The sequence below is a fragment of the Boleophthalmus pectinirostris genome, unplaced genomic scaffold, assembly GCF_026225935.1.
Source record: "Boleophthalmus pectinirostris isolate CB_2022bp ecotype Guang Dong unplaced genomic scaffold, ASM2622593v1 HiC_scaffold_5, whole genome shotgun sequence".
In the NCBI taxonomy this organism is placed as follows: domain Eukaryota; kingdom Metazoa; phylum Chordata; class Actinopteri; order Gobiiformes; family Gobiidae; genus Boleophthalmus; species Boleophthalmus pectinirostris.
In genome coordinates this window covers 12,769,528-12,778,605 of record NW_026571404.1, presented here as the reverse complement: position 1 = coordinate 12,778,605, position 9,078 = coordinate 12,769,528, and the positions used below count along the sequence as shown (strand labels likewise).

Below are 9,078 nucleotides of genomic sequence, written 5' to 3'. Positions count from 1 at the left end.
GTTACGCTTACTTATACCCATAATAGTTCACTTTAATCAAAAACATGTTAGATTAATACAGGGGTGTCCAAACTTTTTTCATCAAGGGCCACATATCTAAACACAGATGAAGCAGGGCCGTAGACTGGTGCTCACTTCAGTGAATAATTGAAACATGTGCTTGTTTAACATGTTAGAATGAGCCGTCAGTTCTTTATTCATGCTAAGACCTTCAAAACCACACACTAAATATTAAATATTCGCTTTATCAAGGTACATTTTCAAAAAAGCTGCAGTAAAAAGTAAATTTTTAATTGATGCGAGGTAATTTGGGCCAATTCACCTGGAAGCCCGAGGGCCAAAAAAGTTTGCCTGAGGGCCGCATTTGGCCCATGGGCCGTAGTTTGGACATGCCTGGTTTAATATAAAGGAAGAAAAAGAGAGAAAAGGAATTTAAGTTATGAATTGGCTGCAATGTGTCAATGTAAGGGGGGCCTAGCAGTGTGTTTATGTTGCACTACCGTATTACTTTTGATTAATTTAGCCAAATTTGTGTTAGTGTGTGTGGTTGGGGGGAAATGGGGCCTTTTTTTTTTTTTTGGTTGTTGTTTTGTATTTGTTGTGGGTGTTGCTTTATGTTTTTGTCTTTTGTTTTATGCTGATTATTGTAATTCTTAAATGCTGATTGTTGTATTTTTTTAATGTTATATTCTGTTGTCCTTAATAAAAAAAAGTTCACATTATTAAAATAACATGTTACAGCAACTTGACATAATTTAGTTAGTAGGACTATTTCTAATTTTTGAGTAAACACAACTTAATCTATTTAATTACTTTGAACGTTCGAGTTTACAGTGTATAATACCGTTTCCTAATCAAAAACATACCCAGTTTTGTGTTTGTGGTTTGTTTCATTCACAAATTTTAACTTACAAGCCCTGCATATTTAGGCTGTGTTCTTCTCTCGGCTGCCAAAAAACAATGGAAAATGCTGTGCCACCTTGTGATGAAATGTGGTAATGTGGCAATACAAGAAGTGCTACTGTGTTTTTAAACTCCGTACACTTTCACTAGAATCATTTGGATAATTTCAGCAAACTGCAGTTCTTCATTGAACACTGCATTTTCAGCTTTGGAGATATACACCGACTAGTAATAAAAGGTTACTCAAACATGTGTGGATGAAACAAAACACAACTCTGGGTATGTTTTTGATGAAATGAAAAGATTCTAACAAGGCTTAAAGCTCACAAGAATCAATTTAGTGTAATATAGTAAATACTGGATAAACATAGTAAATTATTTTTGAATATTAATAAAAGGTGGTAGGTGAAAACTTAAATTTTTGCATGACAATACAGGATGCACAAATAAATCTAAATACAACACTGGGTAATCTAATGGTGAGGGAACATCATACTTTGCTGTGAGTGGTTAAAACCACCTGTCACTCACTTGAAAAGATGGAATTGACCAATCAGAGGACTGAGTTTGAGTTTAATGGGTTTCTAAAAACAACTACATTTTTATCACCCTATTGCCAGCTATAAGATTAAACATTTCATTCAAAAGATGGACATTCTTGTTGAACTTCTTCCCAACATTTCCTACATCACCTGCTACTCCTCCATTTGTACCTGCTGACCTCTGAGAATCACAGACAGGTGAACAAGCAGCAGACCGGAAAGCAAAGCCCGGCGCAAAATTTACGGACACATTTGAACTCTTGTCCGAACCAAAATAGCAAAAGAAGTGGATATTTAGCCGCTGATCGTTTCACTTACTCTTTCTGAAGGATTCGAGAAGAAATCTGGGCCTTTAGGGAGTGACATGCTCTTCAGCTCAGCAGCCCTTTTTAGCCGCTATGTGCTTTCTGCGACGCACATCTGCACCCATATTTCAAAGCCGCGCACAAAAACATTCCTGAGAGCAAAGAGGGGTGATTTGTTGCCTTCTCCTTCTTTTTTTATTAAAATTCATGTGATCTAACTGCTCGCTCGGCTAAAAGCTATAGGCTCTTTAAATCAGTCTTGTGTCCAAAGCTGTAGACCTGCACCGCATTAAGGCCAGCACTGACATCACCAATATGTCCGCTCCTCTACAGCGCCTCATGCCTATTTCATACGTTCACATATTATGACGGTTGTGGCCAGATTCGAGGATATGATGATTTCTGACAGTATTCCTGAATTATTCATATTATGGGATGCTGATGATGTAATGTCCATAAGGAAAATCCACAATTGTTCACAGTGTGGTCAACTAATGTTATAGTAAAAAAAAAAAAAAAAAAAAAAAAAAAAAAATCTGTATGAATGTTATCCCAGTTTTATTCAACTTTGTAAAGAAAACTGACACAAACTTTAATGTCTACTCTGAACAAATGAACAAATTATTATTATTCTATCACACATGACAAAGCTTTAAAGATGCACTGCTCAACTTTTCTGGTGGAGAGCTGACCACTACCTGGTGCCTCCGCTCAATTTCATTTCTCTCCAGCGACGAGGTCAGGAATCAGAATACGGTAGACAATTTTCAGCGAAGATCTGTGAAGCCATGACATTAAACTCGTCGCGTCTGTCTGGGTCCCTTTTGTGGTACAACACAACAGTAAACAAAGCGGTCGAGATGGATGTAGACGAGGACATACATTCTTGCAAAGATTCCCGAGGATTTAAAGCCGGAACAAAGAGAATGTTTGGTGAATTTACCAAGGAGAAAGACGTTATTGCCCTTCTTCCTACAGGATTTGGCGCATTATACGGTTGGTTAAATGAAAAAACGTATCCGCCTACAGTCGAGAGAATTAATCCTAATGCTGCGAGGTCAGACAGTTTCCACAAAGTGAAACTGTTCGTCAGGCCATTAAACGTATCCATCTAGCATTAATTCAATCCAGGTGTTTCTTTTGCACAAAAATCTAGTAATTCCTTCTGTGAATGGGAGTAACTCTCCATAGATCTGAATTTTAAAATAGTTTAGTGCTGTAACCTGCTTTTCTCCCTTGGAGGTATACACTACTGGTCAAAAGTTTTATAACACCCTAGTTTTTCCAGTTATTTGCAATTCAAGTCGTGCAAGTCTAATGAAGAGCCTGAAATGGTACAAAGGTAAGAACTGAACACCCAGAGGTTAAAAAAAAAGATAAAAGATACAAAACACAAGGCCAAGCTCTGTCCATACTACCTCAGGAAAAGATGGTGAGCTTGAAAACATGGAGTGTCCAGCACAGTCTCCAGACTTAAACCCCATCGACCTGGTTTGGGATGAACTGGGCAGAAGAGTGAAAGCCAAGAAACCTACAAGTGCCACACATTTATGGGAACTTCTGCAACAGACTTGGGAAGAACTTTCTGAAGAATATTTGATTTCTGTTGTAAAAAGAACGAACCACGAGTGTGTTCAGCTGTTATATCTGTCAAAGGTGGACACTTTCAGGAATCAAAAGTTTAGAATATGTTTTGGTCAACAGTAAACAGTAAAAAACTAGAAAAAGTGTGGTGTTTTAAAACTTTTGACCGGTAGTGTAGATAGATATACTGTGGAACTTTTTAGACAAAGCAATAACATTTCCAAGAAGATAAGCAGGTGGCGGACCCTCTACTAGAAATGTTACGCAGTGCACCTTTAAGCTATAAGACATGCTACTCTACCCAGCTACTAAGAAGCAATTGCATTTTTTTTTGTTTTGTTTGGGAATTTTACTTGAAAATTGTTCTTCACCAATACAGATTAAGGCTACAAGTTGGGTCACAATTAAGGATGTAATGACATCCAAATTTCATCTCACGGTACGATATTTATTGTAATATTTTGTAGAGACTAACAAAACTGTATAATATTCAACTTTTCCTTTGGTTCTGTCATAAACCAAAGAGTTAAGATTGAGAAGTGCTTATAAGAATTATTTCTTTGTGTAAATTGGACTAAAACAGAGCAAAGGATCATGGTCTATGTAGTTCCTTCTGTTTATTTTAGCTATTATTGCACCATGACAATGAATTTAAGCAAAGACAAAGTTTGATATACTGTGATGGTCCACGATATTATTGTGAGACTTTTGACGATACGATATCACAACATATCAGTTATTGTTACATCCCTAGCCACAATCAAACTGAAATTGCAGTTTGATTATTTGAACAATCTCAAATAGCAAATTAAAATAGCCAAGAGTGCAAACAAAAAGATTCTCTGTAGTTTAGATCTCTGCAAATATATTCTGAAATGCATAGGATTTGTCTATTGGCTTAGCAGTTCATATTTCAGTCTTCTTTCAAATATTACAGTGTGAACTTTGCACCAAATACTAGTAAAACAAAAGACTCACATCTATTTACAATGTCAGAGAATCCCATATTTTACCAAAATGGTGCAGTTTTTTGTGCAGGTTTTTTACATAAAAATCTAGAACATGAATGCTCTCGATTAAATGCTGCAGGTCTCCAGATTGCTGTGATGTCAGTGTCATCTGAAACCCTATAGCATATGGACAATCTTGTGGCCAGGGATTTTTTAAAGTGTTTAATAAACGTAATACAACCTATATAGTGTTGGAGAAATGGTCCCAAACTAGAACCATGTGCACAGAGAGGATGGGGGCTATTAGGGGCTACAGGTAATACAGCTAAGCATGTGCACTCCGAGTAGTAGATTCCTTTATATGTTGGACACTTTATGACCCCCGGCTCTGTCCAGTACTACAGCAGACAGCACACTTTACCCCTCTATGATTTAAGACATAATTTTGTGTTTTTAAACGCACCTAAGTATTCATTGCAGGCAATAAAAGCCACAGCTGATGTAGGAATGTGGTGTCTTTCAAGTTTTATCTGGTGAAAGAGCAGGATCCGGCCATGTGATGTCCCTGCGGAGGCTAATATAGGAAAGTGTTTGACTTATTGGCAAATTAAGGTGAGGAGTCGTGACCCTCGGTGCAGGGCCTGGATGGAGTTTTATCGAGCGTAACCGCAGAAGACAATAAAGTGTGTCTGAAGCAACGTGAGCCCTGATAGGAGGATTAAAGGCTCTCCGGGAGAAGTAGTCATACACTGCTCAGGATAATATATTTGAAATGTATTTGAATGAAAGCACACATCACAGTCCAATGCACCCTATAACTTCCAAATTAGACATAAATTGAAGATACTTACTGTACAAAAGTGGAACTACAAATGTTCCATTACTGTAAAAGGCAATGGTGATACAGATTCAAGACTGTTTAATGAATCACTTTCAAGTGGAGGTGGGCCAAAATGAATATCTCAGTATGTTTTTGGAGTATTACAAAGGCAAGTATCTCAATCCATCATGTGCTAAAAGGTGCCTGTAAGTGTCTTAAATGAGGTTCAAGTATGTTGCACAACACAAGATGTTATACACATTTTGCTTTTTAAATATTCTTTTTGAAAGGCTATAATATACTCCAAAACAATGACACATTTTAAACATGTATTTTTTCCTCTACTAAATATAAATGTTAAAATATAGCTAAATATAAATGGGATATAACAATATCCAAGTCTCACGATACGATATCATCATGGTATGAACCTCATGGTACGAACCTCATGGTATGATATTTTGTGGAGGCAAACAAAACTGTTAATGCTACTTTTTCCTCTTAAAATGCCTTGACAAGACTTAATCCAAAGAACTAAGACATAAAAGTGCTTAGAACAGTTATTTCTTCTTGTAGTCTTCACTGAAAGGTCTATATAGTTCCCTTTGTCTTTTTTTAGCTATTGTTTCACCATAACTCTTAAATTAAGCAAAGAAACTTGATATATTGTGATGGTCCATGGTATTATTGTGAGAAATTTGATGATACGATATCTTTATATTTTGGTTATTGTTACATCCCTAATAAATGTCACTTAAAAGTTTGCTCTGTTAAACTGCAAATCAGTGACCCCAGTGATAGTGAGTGACCTGAATAAAAAAAGATCAATAATTGACACAATAACATCTCATAATATATCTCTACCTATTTCTTACTCATAAGAAATACTATTAAAGGGCCTTTACTGTCTATATTAAAGCCACACACAACGCTGAACCTTGTGTACTCTGGGGGCACTGCCTTACATTTTTGTGCCCTAATATTTCACTAAGCCCGAGCATTTCATTCAGAGATGTACTTTAGATAAGAGCAATAATCTATTTGATGGACGGGCCTGCTGTGTACATATGCTGTGCTTGTGTCGGGATGATAAAGCCAACATGGGCAGGTGTGTTTGCTTAAGATGCACTTGTCAAGAGGGTGACATGCATGTCTGTGTTCATTCAAGTGGGACCCTTATCTGAGGCTGCATGTCCCACTCAGGAGACAAAAGCACTTCCCATGTTTGGATGATTTAGCCGTTTGACAGAGAGAGGACCCCGAGCGCACTCACTAACACGCACACTACTGCTGTCACGATATTAGAATTTCAAACTCCATTTTGACACTAAGGAACTGACTCAATACTCGATACCGTTTACAATACCACAAAGAAGATAAAACATGCTCATTTTTTAGTAACAAAATGGAATTTTCATGTACAAAATAGTTGTACTTTCTTTATGTTACTGTTAGATCTAGTTGTAATAAAGCTCTAGCTCAAATTTTATCCTGTTAATGTGATTTTTTGCAGTAGTGTCAAAATTTGCTTTTGTACAGATTATATGTAGCCTATATGATTTTGTACACTTTTGAAAAGCCTAACACACACAAACACACACTTCACATGAACCATCTGTATTACAGCCACGACCTGCACAAATTTCATGTAGCATTATATCCATCCTGCTGTAAATGCTTGGCACTCTTTCAGGTGAATTTCATGTCTGTGATATTTTAGACTGGCCATATCTCCATACTCATCTCTGGAAGAATGCTTTACTTGTGTTACACATGTTTCCGTTCAGGCCATAAACTACCATTTTAGTACATCTCATTTCATGCAAACACGGACTGTACTTTAAAGTAGACGTAGTGTACTTTGTGGTACTTTGTAATTAATTTTAACATAGGAAAATCACTACTTTATACAGTTTTCAACACATATGGACCTCACGCCACAATAATTAAATAAATAAATAAATACACAACTAGGGGTGTGCAAAAATATTGAAATATCGGTATATAGTATCGTTTAATATGATGATACAGTATTGATATCGTGGGCTGCTGTAGAGTATTTTTTTCTATATTTAACTAAATAATTTTGTTACAGTGCCACAGTTTTGTTGCTTGTTTAGTGAAAGGAAACTCGTTTATGTAACACATTTGACATTTTGACACTGTTTTGATGATTAAAATGTTTGTTTCATATGAACTTTGCACAAGAAGTGGTTTAACAAAGACTTTTAGTATCACAGCCATGATTTAGACTTTATTTTTTATTAAACCGTATCGAATCGATTTGAAATATATGGTACTGAATCAAAAGCTCACTGTATCGAGATATGTATCATATCGTGGCCTCTGTATCGAGATATGTATCGTATCGGCAACTTCTTAATGATACACAGCCCTATACACAACCAGTTTGTTCATTGCTGAGATGAGGATTGAAGATAGATATATATTTAAGCCTTAGCATAGGTGATTTTAGTGTGTAACAGTATAAAGATTATTAAAACATATCTCCTGAACCCCATGCTGATGTTTAAGTTTATTATAAGAGTCCTTTTTTTATTCTTTTGGCAAATAATAAATCACAAATAATATTCAGTAACACTATTTTTCTCATATGACACATGAAATAAAGTTGCATAACATTTAAATGATAGAATTGCAATTACCTAATCGTCTTATTTTCATTTTTGTAGACTTTTACATACGTTTTAAATTTTTGTTTGTTTTTTTCCTGACGCTGGCGATGCGGAAGTGACGCCAAAGCAGGAAGTGGAGCTCGCGTTGCCTTCAGTGCAGCGGGACCGCAATGGGCAGCAGAAGTGTCCGCTGAAAATAAAACTTTCGGGGCGCTCTTTGCCTCTTAAATCACAGCATGAGGGAATCAGCATAGACCAGCTCCTCTGCGCTCAATGTCTTCCCCAAATCGGTGAAAATGACACCGAGGTAAGACACTGTGTTCCTCATGTTGTCAGGCTGTTAGCTCCGCAGCTAGCCGCGTGTAGCTGTCAGTGTGCTGCAGTATTATCGACACAAACTACTATTATAATCTTTATTTTCTTTTTTTATACTCAGATTTTCACTTGGAAAAACCACTGTGCAATAGTCTGTTTCACATGACGATCACATTATATTTATGACAGCTGTAAAGGTGACTAATCCTTGTCTGTGTAGGCTGCTCTTTGCCTCTTTGACCAAATTAATTCTAAATAAAATGTATGTTTCCAGTGTTTATATTGGCTTTATTGTTGTCATTATAAAATCAGTGTGTCGTTTGGATTCCTGACAATTGTTTAAACATACTTTGGAATAACAATAATACATAATATTGATTGTAGGAATTTATCTGGTCACTTTTTGGCCTCACAACAAATAACATTAGGCGTTTTTTGTGTGCAAAACATATCTGTTGAATGTGATCCAGATAATTCTAACTTTTTCCTTTCAAAATAGAAACTACAGTATGTTGGATTAAGGCTGTGCAATTAATCGAATTTTGATTGCGATTTCGATTTGTGTGTCAAACAATTTCCAAACTCATATAATCGAGTTGTAACGATTAAAGCTTAACAAAGTTTATTTATTTATTTATGTATTTATTTAATTTTATATAAATAAGTATATTTATTTGATTTTTAAATATAGAAATTATAGAACAGCTGGATATATAGTTTATTTTGGATACATTTATCTTTTTCAATATCATATTTCATGTTCAAAGTATATTTTATTAATAATTTTATGTTTTATACATCGCAAAACTGCTCTAAGGTACACAGTTTTAGCCTGTATTTATTTTCAATTTAAAAATGTTGCATAAATTATCAGTAACAAAGTGTTTTTTCTGTTGAGAGAGAGATGCTGAAAAAAATAATCGTTTGAATAATCATGATTTCAGTATTGACCAAAATAATCGTGATAACGATTTTTTTCCATAATCGAGCAGCCCTATGCTGGATGTTTTATCTTAATTTACT

General features: G+C 35.7%; 1 protein-coding gene across 1 annotated transcript in view; it reads left to right on the top strand.

Moving 5' to 3' along the window:
• Positions 1-7,884: 7,884 nt before the first annotated feature.
• The window catches only part of LOC110162243 (rab11 family-interacting protein 2), a 28,664-nt gene continuing 27,470 nt past the window's right edge, over positions 7,885-9,078 (top strand). The window contains exon 1 of the mRNA XM_020927115.2: positions 7,885-8,047. The gene's annotated coding sequence lies outside the window, so the exon portion shown is untranslated. The remainder of the gene's footprint in view (positions 8,048-9,078) is intronic.